Source organism: Miniopterus natalensis, chromosome 11 (assembly GCF_054644295.1).
Source record: "Miniopterus natalensis isolate mMinNat1 chromosome 11, mMinNat1.hap1, whole genome shotgun sequence".
Taxonomy (NCBI): Eukaryota; Metazoa; Chordata; class Mammalia; order Chiroptera; family Miniopteridae; genus Miniopterus; species Miniopterus natalensis.
This window is the reverse complement of record NC_142091.1, coordinates 16,530,284-16,557,946: the sequence shown is the minus strand read 5'-3', so window position 1 is coordinate 16,557,946 and position 27,663 is coordinate 16,530,284. Positions and strand designations below refer to the sequence as shown.

The window sequence follows — 27,663 nt, the reverse complement described above, 5'->3', positions numbered from 1 at the left end:
TCAGGTATAAGATAGACTCAAAAGGCTGTTTTTCACTTTGTTCAAGTTTTGTTTCCAGGCATTAAGTGTGTCAGACAGGTGTTGCCATTTCTGTTTTCCAAACGTCGACGTGTGCTATGACTGATTACTTTTCTCTGGGTCTGACCAATTTTTCAGTAGATCGCTTTTGTTGTCACTGAATCAACAACAAGCCCTTCAACATCATCAACTCCAATCTGGAGTTCCTGTTGTATATAAAAAAAAATTTATTTGCCACATTCTGTTCATGTGATAGTCCAGGTGAACCTATGAAGTCTTTATCGTTCTGATAAAATTTGACACAGGCTGCCGATGCAGCACTTATAAAAATGTTGAAAAGGTCACGAATAAGCTTGTCTTCCAAAAACTTGACTGGTTTTAAAGTAAGAAGGTGGTCAAAAAGAAATGCATTTGGATCTTTCAATGCTCATACAATATATCCATGGGCATCAGCTCGAGCCTGGGAAGCATTGTTTTCCATGTAACTTCCTAGCTATTTAACCATGACTTTTGAAGCAGAATAACTTTTCTTACAATCCATGAGTGCCTCATAAAGTAGTCTTAAAAGGGTGTGTTTTTCCAGTGATGATGTTCCAGTAAAAAATCCACTTTCTAACTTGGCCCATCTCAGTTGTAATATATTGGATGGCCCCATAAGATGCTACCAGGCTAATGAGGCTGCAATATACGGTGTATCTTACAGGAGTATTCTTGTCCATCCCACGGGAAAGGTTGCTTAGTAACTGCAGTCTCAGAGATGGGCGTTCACCTTCCCCAAATCCGACCAGCTTTGCACAGAGGCTGTCAATCAGGGCTTCTTGCTTATCTAGTTCCAGGAGCAACAGAAGGAATCCCATGCTGTTCACCACACTTTCAACACCTTTCTTCAGACGGACATCACAGGCTTCAACAAGCTGAGCTGAAACTACAGGGAGTCCACCTGCTGAGCTCTCATCTGAAATTCCAGCTTTCTCTCTCAAAATCAATTGAGAAGAAAGAAAGAAAGAAAGAAAGAAAGAAAGAAAGAAAGAAAGAAAGAAAGAAAGAAAGAAAGAAAGAAAGAAGGAAGGAAGGAAGGAAGGAAGGAAGGAAGGAAGGAAGGAAGGAAGGAAGGAAGGAAGGAAGGAAGAAAGAAAGAAAGAAAGAAAGAAAGAAAGAAAGAAAGAAAGAAAGAAAGAAAGAAAGAAAGAAAGAAAGAAAGAAAGAAAGAAAGGAGGGAGGGAGGGAGGGAGGGAGGGAGGGAGGGAGGGAGGGAGGGAGGGAGGGAGGGAGGGAGGGAAGGAAGGAAGGAAGGAAGGAAGGAAGGAAGGAAGGAAGGAAGGAAGGAAGGAAGGAAGGAAAAGAAAGAAAGAAAGAAAGAAAGAAAGAAAGAAAGAAAGAAAGAAAGAAAGAAAGAAAGAAAGAAAGAAAGAAAGAAAGAAAGAAAGAAAGAAAAGAGAAAAAGAAAACAAGACCAGCTCTTTTAGATTTCAGATAAGCTCCAAGCTCAGCAGCCTGATCTTCCTCATTGAAGTCAATGACGTCATGGAGAAGGCGGGGCGGGTGGATGCCCCATTGGCAAACTCCTGGGACTAGAAAAGGGAGCTGATGTGCTCTGTTGCTTGACAAATCTCTTAAGTACTTGACACAATACACATATACATACATATACATACATATATATATAAATCTCTATGTTATAAAATATTTTTAAGATTGTTTCTTATGTATTTATCATTGTATATATTCTACTATAATTTGAAGACCTTTTGAAAACCACAAAATTAACCACTGTAACATTAGTAACTCCTATAGCAGTTTATGAATGTATGATTTCAACTTGTGTGCTGAAAAGATAGACTGATACAATAAATTAATTTCAAATATTGTATCACACCTACAATTCTATCCACAACTATTATTAAAATAAAATTTGCTTAAGTTGGTTGTATCACCAGTGATTACATTTATACAGTGTTTCTATAATGTATTTTTTATTTTAATAATATATCTTCTTCAGTATATCTTTCCTTGAATAGCTCAGAAAAAGCTACTGCATTCTTAAAACAGAATCTAGCAAATAGCAAAAACTGAGCTATTATTTTTAGCTTTCAGCCTACTCTACAGCAAACCTCCTACACTGTGTAAATGTTTTAAGACTCATTTGTTCAAGTCTTTAGCAGGGTTTTCTATGAATCTTCCAACAGTAATTAACAACAAAAAATGTTTCACTGTTATATTCTGCTTATTTCAGTCATTTTTTGAAATCATGACATGACAGGAAAAGATATACTTCCCCAGTGGTATGTAAATTTTGTCTTTGTTAGGCGAGACATCCAAAAGATGGTTCTAAATTTTATTTTTTAAATTTAGAGTAATTTTATAAATACGGAACAGAATTTTACATGACTATAAACAATGGTGGGAAAACGATATATATTGTTTCAGCCAAATTATTGTTAACACTTACTAGGTCATTGTTGATTTTTATATATGGAATGTGGCTGGTGAAGAGCTTATATTAAGAGTAGAACTGTCAGCTTTGCTACTAGCAGTTTACCACAGATACAGAAATTCAACAGGCAGAAACTGTATCTCCATTCACTGGCATCTTATTATTTTTTAAATATGTTTCTATTGATTTGAGAGAGAGAGAGAAAGGGAGAGGGAGAGAGAGAGAGAAACATCAATGATGAGAGAGTCATTGATCAGCTGTCTCCTGCAATCGACTGGGGATCGAGCCCGAAACCTGGGCATGTGCCCTGACCGGGAATCGAACAGCAATCTCCTGGATCCTAGGTCAAAGCTCAACCACTGAGTCATGCCCGGCTGGGCCACTGGCATCTTACTAAGCCAATAAAATAATAGATATAATGCTACATAGAAAAATGTGTAACATAAATGCTGGTTCAGAAAAATAATCTATAAAACTTCATGTGCTCCATAATAATAACTATTTTAAAAGACAGGAATAGAATATAGAACATTTTTAAAAAGGGTTTTAGGGTTACAAATATTTTTGTTTTTTTCCTTTCTAGTCAAACTTTACATTATTTTTTATCTGTTTAGAATTTTAAAGTGACACATTTATATCATATTTGCCTCTGTTTTTCTTACAGAAAATTTTGAATGTGTGAAATTTAATTTACCTTCCATATAAAAGTGCTCACTTTCTTACACCCTCACCAATATTGGATTTTATAATTCTTTTCAGTGATTATTAATTTGATCTCGAAGGGAATGATACTGTAATGTTTTCTCTTGCACTTCTGTGAATACCAGTAATGTGTTTAGAAACTATTTGATGTCATTCTTTGTTAATTATTGGGGTATGAGAGGCCTTCCCTGACTGCCGTGTACAAAACAGATCTCACTTCATACCAGTGCCAGGCTATATATGTGTTCATTTCCCATAAAACTTCCCTGACATATTATGGGCTTATTTTAAATCTGTGCTTGTATTGTCTTCGGTGCTATCAAATTTGGCTAACAGCTGGCATATAGTAGATCTAGATGCTTAACAAATCATTGTTGAATGAATAAATGAATATCTTTTACATAGTTTTCTAGTGGAGTATTTAGGCTTTGTTCACAAATCTGTAAGACCTCTTTCCATATTAGAGACTAACTCTTTATCTATGCATGTGCTGCAAAATTTTTTTACTCTGTCACTTACCTTATTATTTTTTGTTTGTCTTAATTTGTTTGAGAAACAAAGAAGTTTAATGTAGTTATGTAGTCAAATGCATTATGTTTACGGCTTCTGTATTTGGTGCTTAGCTTAGGAATACTTCCCTTTCCCTCTGGTCCCTGCCTTCCCTTCTTTGTGTGCACGTGTCTTTGACCATATGGAACTTAGCGTGGCAGAAGTAAGTATAAGAACCTAACTTCTCTCCAACATGGAGACTTCACTGTATCAGTACCACTAATTGGGCCTTTATCCCTTGATTTGAATGACACACCAGGTATTTACGCAGACTTGGGTCTGTTTCTGGGCTTTCCCTACTCTTCCATGGAGCTGTCTAACTGTACCAGCAGTTTTCCTCTTCTCTGATGTATGTAGCTAAAGTATTTGCTGCATTTTTAAATGTGTGAATAAATTCCCCTTTCATTTCTTAATTTTTCTATTGAACTATTTTTACTTTTATTCTTTATGATGAGTTTTGAGAACATTTTTTCATGAAAATATACATGTAAATGAGAATAAATTCTGCATGCCTGAGTTATGTTCGAGTCTTTGGCAGAGACTGCACACTCTGCTCTTGAGCTTTTAGACTAGAGATGACCTCCTGGGACCATCCCCTAGGAAGCATGTTTGGAAACACTGCAAGCTCATTCCCTAATATGCAACATGCTCTATGGGCTTTTAGGTTTTGCTAGTTTGGTTTTTAAACTGATGAACTTTCAGAGTCCTTTGAGGTTTTTTTCCAGTTGTGATTTTAATGGTATTACCAGTAGTTGCTTATTTTCAGTTTTGTGGAGGACTTTTTATTTGTTCAACAAAAGGTAAGGTGGTGAGGATGGCATATGCTTGTGGAAAAGATTAAGGATGCCTGGCTTTCTCTGATACCTCTGACTGAATTCTTCTAGCACCCTAAGTAGTTGCCCAAGGCTGATCCTGGATGCAGCCTTTAATGCTAAGTGCAGTCAGCCAGGAATAGTTAAAACCACTCACTGGTTTATTGCTCTAGGCTTGCAGAAACACATCCCAATGTACTCTCAGAAATTTCTTCTACAACATGTTGTCTTGTTCCGCTTTCAAGGTTCAATCCTAAAAATACAGGCGTGTAGACTAGAAAAATACTCTCCTATCTGTGGATGAAAAGAGGCCACATACTAAACCTGACAAGCTCTGGGAAAGCCTTCACAGCGGCCTTGCAAACTCAGAGACCTAAAGTAGCCAGGCAGGATGGTCTGAAATGAAAACTTCCTAACTAAAAGCCAGTCACGGTGGGTAGTCATGTCTAAGGCCAGTGTCTTCCCTGACAAAGGTCAGTCTTTACCTCAACTGAACCTGTCTATTGTCTTTTTGCATCTATGATAATATATCTTTGGAACGTCAAAGTGATTTTCCTTCTCTGGATCCTTCAAAGCACAGGCACGGCTCTGCGGAGACCACAAATCCCCTCGTTGTTGTTGAGTTAATTGTTGACTGTTAACTGTCCTGCACCCACCTAAGTAGACGTATGTGTCTATCATTTTAGTTTCCATCCAATCCCAGAGGTTTCCCTGTTTTGCTTTCTCCCACCTCCCTTACCTATCACCACTGGATTTCATGTAACCCACATTTGTCTCCTCTTTGGATTGTAATGTATAAAACAAAATGCAAAACTGCCGTTCTCAGGAGCATTATCTCAGTCTGTTGGGATTTTGCTTCCGGGCAATTGTCCACTCACAAAAATTCTTCACAGTTTTGGATGTTTCTTACTTTGACACATCTCTGGAGTCATCTGACTGGGAGAAGGGACATACGCATCCATCCATCAGTATTCTAAGTGACTTTAAGGCATCTTTATTCAAAGTCTTAACATATTTTGACCTTTCAAAAGAGGGGAAATGCCTGCCATTGGTCAGTACATCTTTGGCAATAGATCTTATTAAATACGACATGGAGGTTTCTTTTGCTCTGATCTCTCTCTGAGACAGAGGATCATAAATACCATGACATAAATCTCACAACTATGTCCACAGTTTTGTTTTATGGTGCTCTACATGCCCCCTGAGGCTCTAAGTGACATCCTGCAGATTCCAAATCAAATGGGCCCCTTGTTTTTGCTTGATTTTTTACACTGAGTGACCTAAAGCACTTTGCCATAAAGTGGTTTTTAAAAAGTCTTAAATAATCATCTTTTGCTGGCTTTCTATCCACACAGAGGCTCAAGAGACACAGCAAGAACTGTAAATAAGTGACTCTAAATGCTCTGCTTCAATAGTTAAAAACAATTGCCTTGAAAGCAAATCACATTCAACTGAATGGACTAGTTTTTAGTGGGCTCCCAGGTTATTATTTGTAGCTTACTTGTCATCAGTCTATTACTGGTCACCATTTCATTCCTGCAGACAGAGCTTGAGGTGCCTCAGCAGCCCACAAGGTGCCCTGCAGCAGCTTCCAGGGCTGGAAGGACTGTGGCCCAAGGGGAACCAGAGGCCTGGCCCTGCAGGTAAGGTTTTTAAAAACAAATTGGTGCAAATGCTTGACTTTGTCATTGTTTTTCTTTCCATGATCCCTGATTTAATTTCTCAGCAGTATACATCTTGGTTTGTACTACCTCTATTATCCAGCTTATTTTGTGGTTTATTATAAAATCTTGGCACTGTTACAGTGGTTGGAAAAACCCAGATCGGAAATGAAATGACACAGTCTCTTGAATTCAGTTGAGGGGCAAATGTTTGAAATATTTTCAAGTGTAAGATAACAAAGGGGGGGAAAAAGTCACTAAATTTAAAAGTCAACTAATCTTATTTGTTTTTAAAAATCCACACTTTTAAGAGCTTGGTAAATATACGAGTATTTACTGACTGCCAATTATTTAACAGCCACAACTTTAAAAAATCAAAAGTCGTCCGGCTGGGCGTGGCTCAGCAGTTGAGAGTCGAGCTAGGGTCCAGGCGATCTGGGTTCGATTCCGGGTCAGGGCACATGCCTGGGTTGCAGGCTCCATCAATGACTCTCTCATCATTGATGTTTCTATCTCTCCCTCTCCCTCTCCTTTCCTCTCTCAGAAATCAATAAAGATATATTACAAAAAAAATTATAAAAAATCAAAAGTCAGGAAGCGGTAATGAACAACAAATCATCCTTTCATCTCCAGGCAGTACTACAATTTACTCCCTAAAAAATGGGAGAACTCCTTTTTATTATTTATTATAAATTATATCAAATGCTTCATAAAAGTAGGTAGAGTATAAAAATATTCAATAAAAATAATACTGGACTTTTTATGAACTCCTACAAAGCCCAGGTCAGATAGAGTCACCCTTATGCTCACGTCCTCCGGGGACGTCCCATCTCCTTCAGGTGGAAAGCCCACGGTGTTGACAGGTGAGCCATCTGCTCATTTTACCACGTTCCATCTCTGATCTCAGCTCTCCTACTCCTCTCGCACTTGGCTTTGGCCACATTGACCACCTCACATTTCCTGGAACCCACCCAGGAATGCTCTGCCTCAAGGTCTTTGCACTTGCTGTCCCTTTTGTCTAGAAAATTCTTCCTGCAGAGGTCTCACTAGTTTCCTCCCACCCTTTATTCAGATCTTGGCTCAAAGGTTGCCTTCTCAGAGAGGCCCCCATGAGCATCACTCCGTACATCAGACACACACAGCCCAGCACCCTCTCCTGCTTTTCTTTTTACGTTGGCCCTTATCACCGTTGGGCATGACTTAGCATTTATTTATTTGCTCACAGGTTGACTCTTTCACTAGCATGTGAGCTCAGTGAGGGAAAGATCTTGTTTTCTTCACTGTGGTTTCTCTAATGCCTACAACAATGTCTAGCCATGATCAGCATAATATTTTAATATCTATTAAAAAACATTGTGGAGCAGTTTAGATGCCACTATTGCTTTAAAATAATTTTATTTTGCTATATATGTTTGGGATGGGTTATGATTTTAATAATAAAACAATTAGATTCAAATAAACAGATATATGTTTTTCTGAGCTAGGCCTTGTGATAGGGGACACCAGGATGAATTCATTCTACTTCTGTTTACAATGTCATAGCTTGGAAAAAAGTATAAGACATTTGTTAGCTGGAACCATGTCCAAGTATGAACTTAATGTGGCAGAAGCAGAAGTAATGGAAAACCATCCCAGGGGCTTTTCATATTGGCCTGATCTTTGTAAGTAGAGAGGGGTAGTTGATGGAACGAGAATGAAGGTGACATTTATACATTTAATTAATAACTTATTGAATTATTAATACATGCTCTCACTAAATTCTAAAACTGATGTGAAAAAAAAATTGGAACTAACTATACAAAATGATACTAGGAATAGGAAAGCAGCAATTACATTGAACATCCATTTCCTAAACTTCTTTGGGACATTAGTACCTTTGATGATGACAGCTATAGACCCTCTCTTCAGAATAATGTGCATAAACACATCTCCCCCCCAAATAAAACCATCTAGGGGTTTTAGGAACTTATACAAGTCCATTCATGGGTCCCAGTTAAAAAATTCCTGGTAAAGAGGCATGGAGAAGTATAGCTCATGGCAAAGTTAATATAATTACTATGATTCAGCTTTGAATTTTACCTGAAGCCCACTGACAAATATTTTAAAAATTAAAAGAGAAAGACAACAAACTCCTTAAGAAACAGGAAGAAGCCAGGGAAATATGATAGTTATTATGCACCTGGTCTGTGCATCATCTTATGCTGGGCTTTTAAAATATAATCTGTCCCAGGGGTTTTCCTATTGGCCTGATCTTTGTAAGTAGAGCGTGAATTCCCATAATACACTCCTTGGAGGAAGTTAGGCATTTTTTGTACATAATACAAGAAAGAGCAGAAATAGAATTTGAATCCAAGTAGCTATAATTTCAAAAGGCTATGAGCTTTTAAATCTCATGATGAAAAGAAATATTCCAGTTTGTGAGGAAAACCATAGTGTGTGTGTGTGTGTGTGTGTGTATACGTGTCTAAATCCCAACAGAGACTAGAAGTTTCTGCAGGCAGCCAATGGCATTTCAAGTTTCCACACCTTCCTCTCACTGGGCTGATTACAGACATAAGACTTGGGGGGACTGGAAAGTTTTTTCCGGCAATTGACTTGTGTGTGTTTTGACGATAGAGGCTGTATTTTTATTGGATATATTTTCTGCTATGTCAGAGTATTCTGGTTTGTATATGGAGGCTACTCAGGAAACAGTGGCCAACTGATTCTGTCATTTCAGACGTCTCAGAATCCAGTATATTTAAAATAACCTAAGAATCTCAGTAATGTTTGCAAAGGGTCTTGAGAAATCCGGATGCATAGCTGCAATCCATAGCAGCGAGCAAGCATATTTATAACTGATGTTAATTGAGCACTTACTAAGCTCCTGGCTGTGTTTTAAGTACTTTTTATGAATTTGTGTTTTAATTTTCAAACCATCTGTCAACTTAGTCCCAACAGACTGGTCAGTACTGTCAAATTTTATTCATATCAGCTCAGTTAAAGCTACTCAACCAAAATAGAAAATAGACTTACTCAAATCTGTTTCCTAGAGGCCAGAGTAGAACTCATTTATATAGTTTCAGATATTTTTCTAAGCCCCTTCTTTCAAATGATTCAGATGATGGTGAAGCAACGGAGAAGTCACCCCGCCCTGCCACACTGTCCTGTCAACTTCTTTCCTTCTAGGAGTTCGGCAGCCTCTAAGCAGATTGTCAATGATCAATCAAAACGAGAGCAACTGAGGGCTGAAGCTCCGGAGGCCTCCGAAATAACAGCCTCTCATAAGCACAGCCTGACAGGTGATGGGCTTCCTCTGGGGACTTGGCAACCTTGCATCGAAAAGGGCAGTTGTCATGCTGCATGGCTGATGTAAAAGGATCTTGGCATTTTGTTATCATCTTAAGAGGAAGTCGTTAGTGAGAGTAACCTTTCAATATGAACATATCTTACAAAACCAATGAGTGCTGAAACTCAGCACTCTACATTGTAAAGACACGTGCCTAGGTTTTTGGTTTTTTATTTATTTATTTTTATTTCCGTTTATTTGAGCCAAACAGATGACAGGACCGGGAAGCAAGATCTCAAATGCTCTTTAGGCTTTTGCTAAAAGGGAGAGAGAGAGATTGCGTTTGGATTCATGTGAGACGGGAACTCTCACTCTCTAAACCACCCACCCATGCTCCATTTACATACAAAAATGGCAATTTAGGATGGGAGGTGTCTTTCCAGTTTTACTGACTCCTGAGAGCTTTGTCGGGCAGACTCAGTACCGAAGCTGTGTGGTTTGTTCATTTAGGGGTTTCTGGAATAATTTGGGTCATTTCTGACTATCTCCAGTTTCCATAGAAAGCCTACTGTGCGCTTTCGCGTCAGGTGTGCCTCAGCAGGTGCACCATCAGGCCCGCTCCCGCCTCACCAGAATAGCCGCAGGCCGACCCTAGAGGGCACCCTGGTGCTGGGTTCGGGTGGTGGCTGAGATGAGGGAAGTGGAGCTAAATAGAGATGGATCTGCCAGAGACAGGAGGAGCAAAGACTAAGCGGAGAAAGAAGCGACAGAGAGCTCGCTGTGTAAAGAGACACTAGCATAACTGTGGAGCAGATTCATGCATAAAATATTCTAGCTTCTCAGTGAGGCAAACTCAAAGGGGAATTGTCAGGCTTCGAAATGATGTCGGCTTGAAGCACTGCTTCATCGTTAATGAGAGTCTATGATCACATTTCTATAGCCGACCCAATACTAGGAGAAAATAATTTCACTTTCTTTAGACATTTGTATTCAAATGATAACTGTATGTCTGAGCACAAAGTTTAGTTTTCAAGCATAAGGAGAGTAAATTATTACTCTTAAAATGTACCTGGAATTTTGTTTTTATTCAGATATGATGAGGCCCTCTAATCAGGAAATGAATGCCATTGGAAAGACACTTTATTACTCAGTTTCCAAGAGCAGGGGGACATGCTACACCACCCAGGGCCACACTAGAGCACACTGATGTTGGCCACAGGCAACAGAGGGGACTTCGGAGAAGCCTTCATTCTGGTTTTCCAGAGAAAGAATGGGCTAAACCCAGTAAGCAGGCCGAGCAGGTTTAGGATTGGCTTGCTTGAAAATAATTTTAGAGGTGAGGGACAGTGGAGTGGTATAGAGGCTGCCTTTAGTTGTCAGAGCCCAACCTTGAGGGGAGCAGGGCTGGGGAAGAGTATCCCACGTTTAAGAGCCCATGAGGAGGTGAGGAAGGGGGTCCGTTTTGGCTTGATTAGTTTGCATATGAAAGGCATGCTCCAGGAAGTCATTTTGGCCTCTCTAAAATCTGGTAACCCAGGAAGGGGCTGCCCTACTCTAACCAACAAGGCCTTAGTTGTGGAAATATCATATACAGAAACTAAAAAACTTAGTTAATACAGCTATGAGCAGGGATCCCTGTTCTCTCTCTCTCTTTAAACATGGAAAATAAGTGTGTACCAGGAAAAGAAACATCACCATTCCCATCTCCTGAAGACACCTCTCCCGTGTCTCTGGAAGCAGAAAGCCAGTGTTGCACGGTTACGTGACAGAGGAGTAACAGATTCACTCTGACTTACCCAGAGTTGGGGCTGACTTGGTCTGCAGAGAACCATGAGCCTGCACCTGGGTGTGTTCTACTGGGTGCTTCTTGGAGGAGAGACCTGCTAATGGTCGGGCTCTGATGTGCTGCAGGAACCATGGGCCTTATAGGTGTGACTTTGGGAGTGGCGCTTCCATTTCCATCAGAGAATATTTTCATGAGACATAAAACACAAACTCTTGTATTTTCACCATCAAAAAATTATAAAGAGGTATTAGAAAGATACTCTGCTCATGACTTGCCTTTTCCTTGACTATCACCCCTCTCTGAGGCTCATCCCTCTTCTCCCATTTGTATATTGTTTATATTTTTCAAATTGCTCTTACCTGTGCTTACATGGAGAAATAATATATTCCATTACCATGTAAATTGTATCCATCTTTTCCTCTACAGCTGTAAGTTTCACTTTCAAGTTGTTCATTCATTCAATTAATACTAACTGAGCACCTAATTCTGTGCCAGCGTTCGTTGTTTTAGGGTAAAGCCAGGAACAAAACAGATAAAATACTTTCATAGAAGATGCTGACATTCTAAGGAGGGAGTCAGACAATTAAAAAAATAAGCAAATATATGAGGAGCCACATAGTGTCATAGAGAGAAATAAAATCAGGTAGGCAGAATAGAGACTGTGGGTTGAAAGTGAAAAATTGTTATTTTATGTAGTGTGGCAAGGGCGGGTCTCACTCATAAGGTCAACATTCCTGTCTTAGGAATAAGTTTTCTATTTAGAAGGAACAACATAGGTAAATTCCCTGAGATGGGAACGCAGTTAAGGCATTCCCGGAAAAGCAAGGAGGCCATGTGATTGAAACAAGGGGATAGAAAGGGAGAGAAACAGGAGATAAAACTGGACAGTGATGGGCAGCGGATAGAGACGGGAAGATGTTGGGCCTTGTTAACCATTGTAAGACCTGAATGAAATGGGAAACTACAGGCATGTTTTGCACAGTGGAACAGCTTGGAGAAATTTACGTTTTAACAGCATCGTGTTGGCTTCAGAGAACAGGCTACAGGGGTTAAGGGCAGAAGTGAGGGCAATATATAGCTTTGGCAATATTTTTAGATGAAAGATGGTGGTGGTTTAGGCCAGTGGTAGAAATGGAGGGATGGAGAAGAGTAAGATTCTGGATTTATTTTATAGGTAGAGCCAGCACGGTCTGGAAGGGATGTGGAATGTAAGAAAAAAAAAAAGCCTAAACCTGGCCAGGAGACTCAGTTGTTTGGTTCACCAAAAAGTTGTGGGTTCGATTCCCTGTCAGTGCACATACTTACTGCAGGTTCGTTCATCGTTTGGGGTGCATATGGGAGGCAACTGACCTATGGATGGTTCTCTCTCTCTCTCTAAAAAATCAATAAATATATCCTCGGGTGAAAATTAAAAAAAATTTACAACAACTCCAGGTTATTTACTAAGTAAATGTAAAATAAAGTTTCTGCTAAAAGAGACGGGTAAGCCTGCAGGAAGAGCTGGTTATGGTGGAGTAGGTGGGTGGGTGGGGTGCTGAGAAGACTGGGGAGTTCAATTTTGGAGCCAATACGTTCGACATAGAGGCTAGACTTGCCAATGGAAATGGTGGGTAGGGAGTTAGAAATACAAGTCTGGAATTCAGGGAAAATGTAAATTTGGAAATCATATAGGCAGTATTTATAGTCCTAAGACTGAATCGGATGACCTATGCAGTGTAGACGTGAGAACGTCCGACCCTGTAGAGAATTTTTATGAGTCTGTGTTGGCCGCGCTCGAAGACAGACCAGGAAACAAGACCAGAAGCATCTCAAATGCTCCCAGGAATGACAGTTCTGCAGTTTTGTTTATACATGTGGAATTAAGGAAAATTACTGAAGACAGGAGAAAGCTAGGCTGGGAAACCTCTACGATTGGATTACAGGCCAGTTTAGATGCTTGTGCTCCCTGGAGAGTGGTTCTGCCCCGGAGGGGACTGGGAAGGAGGATTACTCTGGCATTTCAAAGGCATGTTAACCTAGATGCGCAAGAGCAGTAGTCAGGGCTTGCTTAAGGGAAGGTGAAGATAAACCTTTTCTAAAGAAGTTCTAGGCCTGGGGCATGACTACCCACTGGCACATGCCCAGTTAAGCTTGTTTGGAGAGAGTTCAGGAGAAAATTAGGGAGAAAAAAAAAAGCAGCATGCAGTCATTGGTATTTTGAGGGGAGAATTTTGCTATAAAAGGGAGCAAAGAATTGAAGTGGTAGTTGAACTAGAATGTGGGATCAAGGGAGGAAAACTTCCCCAAATCTTACTTAAATATTAAGAACCATGTTTCTCTCTCCTGTCAATATAAGAATGCCCAAAGCTATCAAAAATTTGTATAAGAGTTCATTAGAGTTGATTTGTGCCAAAACAGGATATACCTGGAAGCACGATCTCAACAGACTGAGGAAAATGCTTCTTTTATGCATTTGTAATTCAAGATGGAATGTAAGGAAAATTATATGAAGGTGGGAGAAAGCAAAGTGGACACTGGATTACAGGTTAACAAGTTTACGTGCTCTCCTGAAGGAGGTTATTTTTGGGGGGTGTTAAGGCAAAGATTAAACTTTTTCTAAAGAAGTTATATGCCTGGGGCTTGACTACCCACCAGTTAGAAATTTATGATCGGATCACCCTGTGAGGTTAGTTTCCGACATTTCTTACAGCGCCCTTTTCTGTCTGTACTCCTTACCACTGGCCTAGCATAGATGCTCAGTCAGTGTCTATTGTGAGAATGGGTGGACACGTTGTGAGATATACACCTGTGGTATGCTGTATTGTGCTTCTCTGATATTGTTTCATGAATATTTTTCTAGTTTAAGGAATGCTGGGTTGAGAACCACTACTCTGACATCTTGTATGAGAAAGAAGGAAGATCGATTGGTTTGCCTGCCTATCTTCCGTAGTCTGTGATTCCATATTGCCAAGGACCATGCTTATTTGGTCTCTGTTTGTTCAGTATATACAAATAGTACCTGGAGATTAGAGGCATTTAAAAAGTCTTTATTGACAGGCATGAATTAATGAATAAATAGCAGGTAGTACAAAGGTTTGTGCTGACTCTATCATTTATCTGAAAGCACACAAACTTCAGAATGAACAGCTCCTGAAACTCTCAGAAACTTAATTGCTAATGGTAATATAATACAAGGGCAGAATTTCTGAAGAAAGCCATTCATGAAACTTTAGCAGGTCTTGGAGACTTGAACTGGTTATAAACATTCAAATTAGAGAAAAATGATTTTAAAATATCGAGTCTCAGATTTGTTTTAATTTGTCAGACTTTGACAATTCTAATACATTAAGTACATTTTATTATAGTTAATTTGTTCTTCACAATTCACTGATCATAACAATTTAATTTATTATTAACAGGAACATCACTCACTGTGGTTAGAATCCCATTATTGCCCAACACTAATAAATCATTTGCGACTAAAGTTAAATATCACCAAAACTTCTAATTAAACAAAGCTAACACTCCTATCCAGTCTTGGTCCCACGATGACATTGTTGCTTTGCAAGCTCGATTTTATGGTTTTGTGATCAGTTGACATCCAATTTAAGAGGAAGAGCCCAAGATGAATGTTCACTTTTGGGCCTCTGACCCCATCAAAATCTGATACCAAGTCAGAACCTGTTTTCAAAAGAAGAGTTCTTGGCCAGTGAGGGCATAGGTTTGCCACAAAAATCTTAGGAAACTGTACTGAGACTTTTTAGTGATACTTGCTCCCTGTAGCATTCGAATCTGCTGCAGACACTTCAAGCCCCATCAGGTCTTCAGGCCCCGAGCTCGCAGTGGTGGGGTTGCTTGCTACAGTCTGACACAGCAAGAGAGCTCCTCCTGCTCAGGGTCCACTGACCAAGACATTCTCTTCAGCTTGACTACATTTTAGACTGATATCTTCCTGCCTTTAGGCACTTGACATCCCTTTTCCTAAAGCATTTACTTTAGAAAACTTGCAATTATAAATTTGTTCCCTGCCCCTTTGTGGATATGAATCTTGCCCCAAACTCCTCCCAGCTTTACACTCTATGAATGTCTTTGTTAAGGATCTGGGAGCCGCCACTTTGAAATGTAATTACTGAAGGAGAGAACACCCCTATCTCCCAGTCTCTGTGGAGAGTAGGAGCCTAATCTTCCACATGCAAGTAGCAGACACAGATGGCGTAGTCATAGTGACACCTCCTCTCCCTCATGTCTTCTAGTACTTTTTCCCTGGCTCACCCCAGCTTTTAAAAATCCTCCCTCCTTTTGTTTCAGCAGAGTTGAGTGCAGTTTCTCTCTCCTTTTGCAGTAGCCTTGAATAAAATCTTCCTTGCCTGTTTAACTCCATCCAGCACAATTTTTCTTTGACCATTGAGGAGAGCTCATGGGTTATTTGGTAAATGGATTAAAACAGTACTACTAAGTGTTGTATATGTTGCCTAGAAAATAAAAATTAAAAGCTCATCAAGTATTGTAACATTATTCTCAGTTGCTTGAGCAAGCATATGAACCCAGAATCTGTGCTAAGTACGCCCCTACTGATAAACTCTGCCCAATGTAAGGTTACATTTCTGCCTTCTTTGTCTAATAACCCCAGGATCTATCCACACACACTTTTCTGTTTTTATGAATATAAATTAGCAAAATTTTACAATTATCTTGTTGTGTATGTCTTCCCTTCTAGCAGGGACTCTCTCTGTACTTGCTCTTTGCCCTTGCTCTAACTCTGGATATAGGACTGCGGAAAATAAAGCGTGGCAGTTTTTAAGCATAAGGACAGTCAACATCTTCGGACAAGCTGATTATTTCAGGTGAGGTCATTGAAAAGTTTCAAGCAAGACAAGACCATAATATTCACACGGGGGTGAAGGGATTGTTTCTGTTGACAGGGGAGGGGAGCCATTGGTTTAGGGGGTTCAGGGTATTCAGATTCATCTGAATTGACGCAAATCATGGGGGTCCACCCTTTCACAACTGTCCTACCTGGCAAAGCAGCGAATTCCACCTACATTATAAGTAAAGCAACTTCAGATCCAACTCTTTATCTAATTTTCAAATTATGTCAGCCCTGTAACTGTCAGAAATCAGAGGCTTTTTAAGGTAATTGTAAACGCTCCCTGTATTTCTGTGCCTTGAAGCAAGAATTGTAAATGTTCTACTTGCCCTTCTCTTGGCTCTCAGTGCAGGGTGAAGCAGCTGTCTCACCCCTCAGCATTTATGTGTCACATGGTAATTGCCTAGTCGCTGTCATGTTTAAACTCACGTTGAATTCATGGGCATACAGGTCAGAATTTTAAAAACTGTGTTACCTCTTCGGGTCTTAGACTGCTTGTGTCCTATTATCTGTCCCTAACTGGATTGTCAGTGCTGTTGAACCCAATTAAAGGAGTAACCAAATAAAAACAGAGAACACTTATCACCAGAAACCCTACCTAAGAAATATTTGTAAAAATATATTTTAGGAATGAGGAAAATGGCCTGAAATACAAAAAGGAAGAGTAAGACATAATATTACTAAATTTTCAGGTAAATTTGAACATTGTGTGAAAAACAATAATGGTAGTAATAATAATAATTCGAGAGAGTCAAAATTAGAAACAAAATACTGGTCAGCAGTACCCTGTAAGTCATAAGGAAGGTGGTTACGATGTTATGTCCCAATGTGCATGTATTATTTGGGAGGGTTAGATATTAATTCCCCTCAGGCTTCATTAATTATGCATGATGACATTTGAAGGATAACCACTAAAGTAATAGAAATAGACTGTATAACTTCCAAATCAGTACATAAATGAGATATAAAACCAAATAAAAGCATGTTTTAATTAATCCAATAAAGCCAAGAAAAGAGGGGAGGGAATCATGAATGATAAAGAAAACGGAACATGCTAAGATAGGAGAAACCACCAAATATACCATTAGATGTAATAGTTGTGAAGATATTAAGCTCACTACTTTAAATAGATTCTCAGATTGGTTTAAGAAACACGTAGCTATGCTCCATTTAAGAAACGAGAGGAAATTGGAGGCAGGTGGTCAAAGGTACAAACTTTCCATTATAAGATAAATGAGCACCAGGGGTGTAGTGCACCACATGACGACTATAGTTAACACTGTGGTGCAGCACGTGTGAATGTCTTTAAGAGAGTAAATCCCAAGAGTTCTCATTACAAGGATAAAAAATTTTTTTCTCCTTTTTATTTATTTTTTGTATTTCTATGAGAGAGTGGATGTTAACTAGACTTATTGTGGCATTCACTTCACAGGATGAGTCAAATCATTGTTCTCTAACCTTAGGCTTAGACAGGGCTGTATGTTAATAAAACTGGGAAAAATAAAAAGAAATTGCAGAATCATAAAGACTCAGAAAAGTTGGAAGCAAAAGGAAGAAAACAGTGCGTGACTGACAAATAGGCCAAAGGAAAGATGCAGTTGCTATGCTAGCATCAGACAAAATAGACTTCAAGGAGATAAACATTAAAGAGAATTGCTACATAATTTTAAAGGGTTCAGCTCAACAGGAAGATATAACAATACTAAACATGTAATTATAAATAAGATAGCCTCGACATCTATTACCAAAAATTGATAGATTATTGATAACTAGGCATGTTGTCCGTACTGAGGGATTTCGGCGTCTGCCTCCCCACGTGATGCAGTTCTCAAGTTCAGCTCCTGGAGCTGGGCCGCGTCCGGATTTAGCCTTCAGATCCCAGAGCTGGTACCAAGCCTTTGCTTCCAGAGAGCAACCTGTTCCAGATTCCATTGAACTTGCTGTTTTTCCTCTCTTTCAACTTATTAAAAAAAAAATTTTTTTTCTTATTATCTTGTGATTCAGCCTCTTAGGACATTTGGTCCTGTCGGAAATGCTCGCTGGGACATTTGGCCCACATCAAAGGCTCCTTGATATTTAAATCCCACTTTTCTGCAAGATTCTAACCCTGACCCATCTACCTGAACCCATGTGCCACTTAGGCAACCAAGGCAAGAAGGGTTACTATTGGCAATACAACCACAGCATAATTATTAGACCAATAAAACATGACAATAGATTTTTATCTATTAATTCTGTAAACCAAAAGTATAAATAAGTGTTGTGGGCTATTTGAACCTGGGACATTTTCTGAGCATGGATATTTTTCACGCAATCGAATATCAAGGATTATTTGGCGTGGACCAAATATGCTCGACATTTTTGGTTTGTTTTGTTAATCCCCACCCAAGGAAATTTTTTTCCATTGATTTTTAGAGAGAGTAGAAAGGAGGGAGGGAGAGGAGGGGAGAGAGAGAAAGAGAGAAACATCGATGGGAAAGAGATACATCGATTGGTTGCCTCCTGCACATGCCCTGACCAGAGGCGGGGATCGAACCTGTGCCCAGGTACGTGCCCTTGACCGGGAATTGAACCGGAGACCCTTCAGTGTTTAGGCTGATGCTCCAACCACTGAGCCACACCAGCCGGGGCTCATCAACATTTTTGATAGAACCAAATAACCTTTTGGCATGAATCAACGTCTCTGTAGACATTTTGGATAGGGCCAAATATGTGTTCATCATGATCTAGTAATATATTAATAATATAAATGCTGTAATTTATTCAATTTCTACTTGTGTTGGAGCAAGAAGAGCTTTCAGAGAATCTTGTCTGCCATAATGCTGAAAACAGATGTCTTCAATCATTTCTTCACTGCACCTCCTTGCTTTCAGTCATATCTCATGCTGAGGTCACAGTGATCTTTCTCAAATGTGAATCTAGTCATGTCACCACCCTGTGTAAAAATCTTCTATGTCTTACCATGACACTGAAAAAGTTCAGTCAGCACCGTCTGGAGAGAAGGATTCTTCATAATGGGCCTGTCTGCCTGTTTCCCCAGCATCATCTCCGTTGGGCTCAGTGCAGTGGGGTTTCAATTTGGGGCACCTTGGGACTCTCCATGGTCTCTCAATGCCCTGTGTGTTCAGATGGCTTTCTCTGCCTGAGGCTCTCCCTACAGGATGGATATTTAGTGAATACACTCAGCATGGCCATGCTGGTTAAGGTGACAAAATGCCCTCATACAGGTGTGTGCACTATCACTCCCCTGTCTTCTTCGACAAGATTCGTCGCTGCCCTTCCTCCACCCTCAGTCTAATAAATCAAACACCAGGCGCAGCAGGGATGGGGGCGGGGGTTCCTAGATCCTGCTCTGCAGTGAAGGTTTAATTGGTCAATGCCTGGGCTGTATGGCTGCTAATTCTTTTTTGAAATATATACTTTTAAATGTATTGATTATAGAGACAGAGGAAGGGAGAGAGAGTGAGCGTGTGTGAGAGAGAAACATTGATTTGCTGTTGCACTTACTAATGCATTCACTGGCTGAGTCCTGCATGTGCCCTGACTGGGGATGGAACCCGAAACTCTGCTGTATGGGGACAGTGCTCTGACCATCTGAGCTGTCCGGCCAGGGGCTGGCTGCTAAATCTTTTGAGTATTATCCCTGCCATCCCTGCCACCCCCCTTCTTTTCTAGGGGAGTCCTACTTGTGCTTCAAGATTCCAATAAAGTGATAACTTCCCTCCTGTGTCCTGCCTTTGAATGACCTATTCTGGATATTAACACAACTACTAATATGTGAAGGGAAAGGGATCCCACAAAGCTCCCGGGGCCTCCTCTCACTCCTACTTGGCTGCACCAGCACCCTGTGCCTACCTCGGGGGTGTCTGCCCTTCACCGTGTCCTGAAGGCCTCTGCCACGCGTGTGCTGCTGGAGGACCGAGCCCTTCTCACTTACCAGGTACACGCTGTTCTCGGCTATCATCAGACCTCAGCGGAGCCCAGGGCTCTGCGCTGTGCACCGACCCGGGCCCCCCGCTTGCACTAGAGGACAGAAGAGAGAGGAAGGAGGTGTCACCCAGTCTTGCTCTGAGCACCAGGGGAGCAGCTGTGCGTGGTGCTGAGAGCGTGTCCCTGGAATAGGGAAGACGGGGGAGGAGCACGGGTAAGAGCCTCTCCCCCGCCAGGAGGCCCAACCCAATCTGAGCAGGAAGGGAGCACCCCCAGAGCATGGTTGGTTTATGCCTCATAGATAAAAGTAATTTGGAGTGGCTTCTGATTCTTTCTTTACTGAAATTCTGGATTGTCGGGCGTAAGGGTGAAAAAGGTAGACTGAGGGAAAAATACAGCACTGGAGATTTGATTTTACTTGAGTGAGGTTTTTAATTTTGAAGATACCTCTCCTTAGATCTCATTCCTTACTCTAATTGAAAAGCTGGACCACATTTCCACATTGCTTGTATTTTGGGTTATTGCCATGGTAACCCAGACACAGACTTATTCCAACATACATGCATTTGAAGCTAGTCTTTTACTTACGAAAACTACCAAGGAGAGCAAAATGTAAGGAAAGGAACCAAACGGCTTCAGCTGAATAGGTTTTATGATGTTCCACCATTAACTCGGTAGCAAATAAAAGTGAGTGATTTCTTCTTTAAGTAATTAAAAGACGGACAAAATGTATTCATTTCTAAAGGACTTCTACAATTCAAAGCAGTAAAAAGAAAATCTGGTACCTAGGATTATAGCTGAGAAACCTGAGTAAAGATGAATAAATTAAGATTCAGAGAGGTATGTGACTGGCTTTATAGTCACACTGATGAGTGGTGGAGCTCAGCTGAGCATTTTTTCATCCGTTCATGATCTTCCGGAAGGCAAAGAAACCACCCTCAAGGGGCAAGGCTGCATTTTGGTTAAAAGGGTCCTGCTGATTTATTTGCATGTGGATCCATTCTCATTGAACGCTTACGATGTGCCAGGCCCTGTGTTAGGTTTAGGGATTAAATGAGGAACCAAGCCATCACTGTCCCTGCCTTCACTGAGTTTACAGTCAAGCAAGGGAGACAGATATTAACTTACAGTCACTCAAGCAAATATTTAACCAGCTACTATGAAAGGACATGAAGGGGAAGTATCTAGCACTATGAAAGCAGGTAACATGTGGGCTTAATATAGCCCAAAGGGTTAGAGAAATTGCCCTTGGAAAAGTTGCATTTGATCTGAATCCAGAAAAATTGTTATCTAAGTGTTGAGTGGACAGAACAGCATCCAGACAGAGAAAACTAACATACAGTTCTTAGAAGAGATAAGTGTGGTATCTGTGGGACAGAGTTCTGGAGGGTATGCATGATGAACACTTAGAGAGAGTGCTGGAAATGATGTCAGGGATATGAAGCTGAAGTCTAGGAAGGAACAGCATCCTCTGGGTCATGTTAAGGATTTAGATGTTGACCTTGAGCTCATTGGGAAGTCACTGGAGAGTTTTAAGTAGGAGAAAACTAGGATCAGATTTATGGTTCCAAAGTGCTCACACTGGCTGCCGACAAGGGGGAGGAGTAGATATGAGAGCAGGTAGGACACTTTTTTCGAGTCCTCATGGTTACTGTTAGATGTTCCAGGTACAGAAACACAGGTACAGAAACTAGGGTATGAGGCTCACCAGGGCAGGATGCCTACCAAAGGGCCAAACTGGGAAAACAAGAACCTTGTCCCCAGGGTTACCTGTCCTCCCAGCATATTGCTGGTCATGCTGTTTAGACCCCCTGAGTGTTTCCTCCCTAAAGATAACACCTAGGCCTCAGTTGTATTTCACCTCCAGGCCCAGAAAAGCAGCAAAACCAGACAAGTGGCTCCATGGCTTCCTCAGGACCAGGCACATTGACTAATGACGCCCTGCCTTGGCTCCGACCAATCAGTGGAGACCACAACCCTGAAAGAGCACCCCTGGAAAGCTGGTGAATATTCTATTGAGACCCTCCCCTGAGACCTCCCCTAAGATTCCCACCTGCAAGAAAGAGATAAATATACTCAGGACAAAGGATCCAGTGGAGGTGAATGCCAGCACCACCTCCATCACTTGGAGGCGACCCCACAAGACTTGCAACCAGGGGAGCAGTGGGCAGAGGCAGCTGGTCCCGTGCTTACCCCCTGAACCTGTCTCCAAGGCCCCTTCTCTCTCTGTGACTTCTCAGTGAGCCCCAGCAGCCCAGCCTGGGCTCTCCTGTCGCTGCTTCTATGCTCTGCCTTGTTTCATTGTCCCAAGTATATTTTTGCTGCCACGACAGACCCAGTACCCTTTGGCTCAGTGCTGTGTAGCCCTTCTCTTTGGATATCCCCACCCCCTTTTAATAAATTTAATTTTTCTTTATTTGCCCATCTGAGATGGCTATTTAGTTGCCCGGAGCACCACCAACCTTACCTTTCAGTTACAGATAGTAATTTTCCTTAAGGAGGCGACAATGAAAACCAAGTTACGTGGATAAGTTAAAAATACGTTTTAGGAGTTTAGAGTAAATAAGACTGTTGGGAAGCGGGGAGAAGACATGTGTCAAGGATGACAGCAAAAGTTCTTTTTCATAATCAAATCACTTAGACAATAGGGTCAAGGCTGATTTTAGTTCCTTTCACTCTCTTGTTGCTAAAATGTGGGCACAGCTTGTGAAGAGAATTTCCCGTAAGGGCTTCCTGGAAATTGCTCTTTAGATTATGAATTGGTGACATGTAAGAGAAAGACTTTTGACATATAAGGAGAAAGATTTGGCAATAAACTTTATGCTAATGTTTATAAATGCTGCTTAGGAGGTAGAGTTGTTGGAAAAGCTTATTATGCATTCACTTTTAGAATTCCTTTCAGGAGCCCTTACAGCAAATGCTAAACCAAACTGCAAAATTCATTTTTTTCACGTTCTTCCTTCTCATGAAAGTCAAAGTTTAGTAAATCAACCATCGTGCTACCTGTCTGTGTAAGATTTTTCAGTAGCTTCTAAGTCCGTTTACGTTTGCGTCCAAATCCCTTAAGATGTTTCAAGGGCCCTTGATGATTCGGTTCTCGATTATGTCTTCTCTCATTTAAGATGTTTTTAGTTACATGTATCAGAAACTTCAGGCTTACCTACTAATATGGGCTCAGCTACTCATGTTACTGTGAAATCCAGAGATCTGATAGGAATCCAGTTCTATTTCTCTGTGATCTCGCTGAAAACCTGTCTCATCCTCAGGTTGACTCCTTCGATGGTTTCAGGGTGGCTGTGAAAAGAAATGTGATAACTTTTTTTCTCATTTTTGTCTAAGGGGTTAAGGAAAAGGTGGGAAAGGATGGTTTTTTAAATGAAAATCTCTATACTTTTTGGAAGGCAAGAGTGGGGGATTGGGTGCTAGCTAGACAAACAATACCCATACATTTCCCCCTTTCTCTCGCAGCTTCTGCCCTGAAGTACACACTCCAGCCACAAAGTTTTAGATCTTCAAAGAGGCTATCCCGTCTTTTCCCTGGGCCTACCCTCACGCAATTTCCTTTGCCCGGAGCATTTCCTTCTACCCCAAGATATCTGAGGGGGTGGAGGTTGTAAGGAAACTGGTTTTCCAAGTGGACTGGCCTTTGTGGGAAGATGAATGATGTCAATAGATGTGGAAGTATCTGTCTCAGCATCAACAAAGTGCACTTATGTGTGTGTTTCTTTATAATTTAGGAGAGCATTTTAGCTGGTTTATGTGGAGAACCTGAGAGGGGGAGAGAATACAAGAGGAAAGAGAAAGAAATGTTGAATTGAGTACAGGTGAGGAAATTAGCTTTGAAAAGGTGAATGGACATATCTTCACACAAAACCACAGAGAGAGTGTTGGTATAGAACCTATGTGTATAAATGTATCATTGTTTAACATCATTGGACTTTCAGTAAGGTGAAAAGTCCTATATTTCATTTGCTATCTTTTGGGGGAAGTTTAAAGGCGGTTGGTTAGATACAGGCTCCCCTTTTCACTTTTCTTTTTCAAAGATGCAGTTGGGTTGATTAATTTCTAACAGCAAGTCAAGTGCAATTTCTCTGACAACTCCCAATTGTTTTTTCATCGGTTATACAACACGAAGAGGTGGGTTGTATCTTTGTTGGTGTCAGTCAGCAAAGATTGAAGTTTGTTGCAAACCTCTTTGAGCTCTGCTAGGCAATGCCCTCGAAACTCAGGCTTGTAACTTGAATTTAACTTTTCAGATTCACAAAGGAATGACTCAGCCAGCAAATGTGTACCCTTTCCTCCTCAGTTTCCAAGGACAGAGTTTGGGAAATGCGTCCAGGGGGCGCATAATAGCACCTCTCCTCTTCTTCGGCCATAATTATCCATCTGGTTTTTAGACAATTTATTATATGCTGAAAAATCTGAACAGATGGGCTGTAGCAATTGAAATGGGGGTAAGCAACGGGGAGTTTAGGCAGGACCCACAGAGCCTTTAGCAGACAAGGTTTCATCTGATTCTCACAGTCTCTCTGAGACCTGGGCATTATTGTTATTATTGCTGGAGCCAAGCACCAACTGCTGGGATCAGGTGACGCAGGTACAGGTTGAGGTTTTGAGGGGCTAGGTGGGGCAGACATATGTTTACATGAGTTGGTTCACATACAGGGAATGATGTATGTGTGAGGACAATGTATTGGCATTAGAGGAAGACCTAATAATGTTTATTAGAGAGGTGCAAGAGAAATGGAGATGTGGTAAAGTCATGTTTAGTAATTTGGTGTGCAAAATATGGTATTTGGGCTCAGCAGCCAAATAATGAAAAGGTAATTTCCCATTCCCTCCTCCAGAGGATGGGCCCTTGTAGGCCCTGTTCCAGGTTTCTGAGTGTTCTTGCCCCAGGGAAACACCAAACATCTTCTTGTTTCAGAGTGAAAATTGCCAGGTATCGAAAGACCATTAAAGACAACTTTGCCATATGGTCTTTATGGTAAGGTTCAGGCCAGGGAGTGCAAAATCTGATAACCACAGTGTCCAACTAAGTATCATAAATGAGCAAAGAAAGCTGGATGTAAAACAGTAGGAGTGGTGAAGACTTTGGAAAACTGGAGGGTATGTGGCCCAATCTAAAGTGCTGCTCAGTTACTGCTCACTCTTAACATGCAGGATATGAGCCCAGCTTGTCAGCTCTTTTGATTTATTAATGGAAGACACAAATAATGAATTCTAAAGGTAAAACTTTCTAATTTTTAATGTTGACTCAAATGCAATCAACTCTTTTGTGAATGAAACAGACACATCTGCATTTAACCAACTGACTAATTCTGTGACTTCTGCTCTGTGCCCTTCAAGTAGGTGACCTGGAATCATCCGAAACAGAAAGGAGGTGGTTATAATGCTGTTACCAAAGGAAGGAGAAAAGGAAAGAGAAGACCAACAGAGGAAGAAAGGGTGATTATGGGGCTCCCTAAGTCTGGTAGAACTGAAGGGTGGCAGCCCCCCAAGTGGCTGAGAACCAAGTCCGAGTTATCTCTGTGGATGCCTTCAGAGATTTAGGTACAAAGCCACATTGGCTTGGAAATCTCAACAAAATTCCCCAAGGTAGAGATTGGCTTAGAAAGAGTGGAGCTGCTACAGGGAAGCAGCCAGCCTTCTTCATATGACTCTGTGGACCCGAACAAGGCATTAATTTACGATGACCTAGACTGAAAACCAGGGTTGTCCCTCATTTCTCTCCCAAGTGTGGAAGCTCCCAGATCTGGAAGCCACCTAGGGGGAGAAGGTGACCATGAAAAAGGCCGACCATACTACATCTTATAAAATTTCTTGATAGCTGTGGGCGATGGTAGGGCTTGAAGAGAATATAGTTAAGGGAAATAAAGAATGTGGCATTCCTTACACTTCAAAATTAGAGAGAGGACAGCAGGCGGTTTGTGGCCACCACTGGGTGGGCCAGCCCCCAGGACTCATGTCTGAGCCCGGTGGAGAAAGGGATTGTGGCAGAAGGTGAAGGGGTTTCTTGTTGGAACTACATTCAGTGGGAGACAGGAAACCACACTGCATTGTCCAGAGTGACATTCTCAATTCCCCTTAACATGCCCTGAGGCCCTGAGGCCCGGCTACTCAATTCCAGGGACTGATATACTGGGACTTGATACTCTGGCAGTTTGAGAGGCAGCGGTTTCTGAAATTAGGTTGGAGAATCTTTGACACGGACCCAGCAGCAGTGAATGTGGGGAGGCTGCAGGGAGCAGGGAAGCAGAGCAAGGTACTGTTTAGTGTACCATCGCCGTAGTCATGGTTTTGATCTTATCTGACACACACCCAAGGACTTCCAGAAATAACTGGAGGAGACTTTGATGAAGTCTTATAATAACATGGAGGCAAAATTAATGACATTTTCGTCATTAGTGTCCATGCAAACCAATTGTACTTATACAAGAGTGACACCAGAGGAGACCAGTTATACTTCCACTTTATGGCCGAAGGAACAGTCATTACAGTTAAGAAAACCAAGGTGGCCTCAAGGTCTGTGACTCAACTTCAAGTTCACCACCTACTTTGTTATTCTTTTGCTGCTTTTTAACCTACATTTATCAATTTATTTTTCAATCTCAAATATAATGTTCCTTAGGAAATGTCTTATAAAGAAAGGTGTGATCATATATACTTTGAGATTACTTAAATACCCATCGGCTGTATGTATTTTAATATATGTTGGTACAGTCTGAATATTTTAAACAAAATAGTTTATTTATAATTTAACAAAGAAGCAGTAACTAAATGGAGCGTCAGAAGCTATAAGCCCTGTTTTCAGAAAAATAATTGTAATAATCATGAAATGCCACATTAGCATAAGTAAGGTGGAAAGCAGGAAATATAGATGCTTAAACATTTCAAAAGGTGAGCAGTTGTGATAAGTATGCAAATTCAAGCTCACCCCATTTCAAGGAGAGAGAAGCATTGTCATTCCTTGCTCCCAGGGTACCTAGCTGTAGCTTGCCCGTGGTCACCATCTCAAGTAGCAAATTCCTTCTCTTAAAATTAAAAATGTCTAATTTTTCTTTTATGTTTGCTCAGTTTTTACCTGTTCTCTGCCTCAGTACTCTCCAGCCTCAGCAGCCCTGCCTTCTGTGAGGCCCCAGTTAACTCTTTTGTTGTTGATGATGTCCTGCTGGCCACCTTCATTCTTTCTTCCCCTCATCCTTCCTAGGGCTAGCGAAGGTGATTCGATGAGGAATGTCCTCCAAGATCTCTGACCTTGGTCATAATTCGGGGCACTAGGGCATGAAAACTCTTTGTCACTTGGAACTGGCTTCATATTTGTATTGTGCCATGGAGCACTTTGCCCAGGACTAAACAATCAGTAGGTGCTTACAATTTATTCTTATACTCCTTAGATTTATGACATTAAACAGCTTCCTGAAAGAGAGAGGTGTTTAGAGGAAATCAACTAACCACCCATATTCATTTGGAAAGTTATGCAAGAAGAAGTAGCTTTTATGTTTCAGGTATTAGTGTCACCAAAGTACATTCCATCACAAATTGTATTTACTTTCAGAATGTGTGAGGTGAGATTGGAAGCACCATTTGTATGCGGCCTCAGTCTCCTACTTCAGATTGATGGATTGCAAAGCATTGTGTCTCCCATTAAAACATT

General features: G+C 40.9%; 1 pseudogene; it reads right to left on the bottom strand.

Moving 5' to 3' along the window:
* LOC107532912 (eukaryotic translation initiation factor 3 subunit M-like) lies at positions 1-27,191 on the bottom strand (annotated as a pseudogene).
* Between the last annotated feature and the right edge of the window lie 472 nt (positions 27,192-27,663).